Source organism: Xiphophorus hellerii, chromosome 18, assembly GCF_003331165.1.
Source record: "Xiphophorus hellerii strain 12219 chromosome 18, Xiphophorus_hellerii-4.1, whole genome shotgun sequence".
NCBI classification, from domain to species: Eukaryota; Metazoa; Chordata; class Actinopteri; order Cyprinodontiformes; family Poeciliidae; genus Xiphophorus; species Xiphophorus hellerii.
In genome coordinates, this window is record NC_045689.1 from 12,059,433 (window position 1) to 12,060,876 (window position 1,444).

The following is a 1,444-nucleotide window of genomic DNA, read 5'->3' on the forward strand; positions in this document are numbered from 1 at the left end:
TCTTCTGGGCCGGAGGAGGGAGGAGAAAGGGAGGTATCAGGGAGGAGGGCGTGTTAGAGTGGAGAACCTCACTGGAAAGAGTAGTAAATGTGACGAGACGGGGGAGAAAGAACAACTTTCTCTCTCCGTTTCTACTTATCCCTTTCTATTTACATAAAATAAAATACAATATGAATAAAACTTATGTAATGAAAAATGAAAGAGGACCTGAAAATCTTTCGCATTTAGCATAAAAATCTAACATTTTGTATGAATTTTAAGTCAAATTAAAGCACATTTCAGTGACAAGGCAGTTCAAAGTGATTTACATGATAAGATCATCATGATTGCGAAACAAGCAATAAACATTACATTTATCAAATTCCATCATCAAAATCATCAATGCACATCAAATATGTTGATCAATGTGTCATTTGCTACTAACTGTAAACTGTAGGGCTTTTACTGTTGATTTAAAGTAACTCAGAGTTTCAGCTGCTTTGCAGTTTTATGGAAGTTTGTTCCAGATTTGTGAAGCTGAATGATGCTTCTCGATGTTTGGTTCTGGTTCTGGGTATGCAGAGCAGATAAGACCCAGGAAAACTAAATGTTCTGGAAGGTTGATACAACAACAACAAATCTTTTCATGTATTTTGTGATTTAGTGATTTATAACTAATGAAAGTATTTTAAAGTCTATTCTGAGCTACAGTGAGTCACTAAGGACTTTAAAACTGGAGTGATGTGTTCTATCCTCCTGGTTCAATTTATACTTATAGACACTCAATTTATTTATTTAGACAATTATATGCTTAAAGGTTATGATTGAAAACAGAGGACCACCACCCTCCAAGAGTAATTGGACCCCAAGAGAGCAAACATTCCTCACCAGATGGCAGTGGCGTGTGAGTGCCAATGCTACTGACAAACTCCTGCAAATATGTTGACACTGAGCCCTCCTGAAAACTGTCAACAATCTGTGTGTGTGCCAGTAAGTGTGTGTTTACAGGGGGAGGTTGTCTCCTCATGAGTGCATTTATCGCTTTCTTTCAAACACACAGGGGGGATAAGTACAATGCAAGCCAAAGATATTAGATTAATTGGTCAACTGAGGTCCATAAAATGGATTCGCTTTGACATAATTACTAGAAAAATGTTCTAATCTAACCAATCATTGCCCTTGTCTGCCATAACGCACCAGCTCAGTTGTGATTACTGGTGCCCCTAACAGGGGGATGTGTAAATAAAAACAGATTTGTTAAATGTTTAACCATCACCCCACCACTGATGGTGGGGTGATGTCCACTGTATTGACTGTATTGACAGTGGAGATCATGACTATATATCAGTGAATTTCTTTCTCAAATGATTTGCTTGTTATTAGAATTTTGGAGCTAATTGAATCCACTGTGGTGCCTGGCTCAGGAAAGGTTAAAGAGGCATCATCTATACCATTTTGTGCAAGT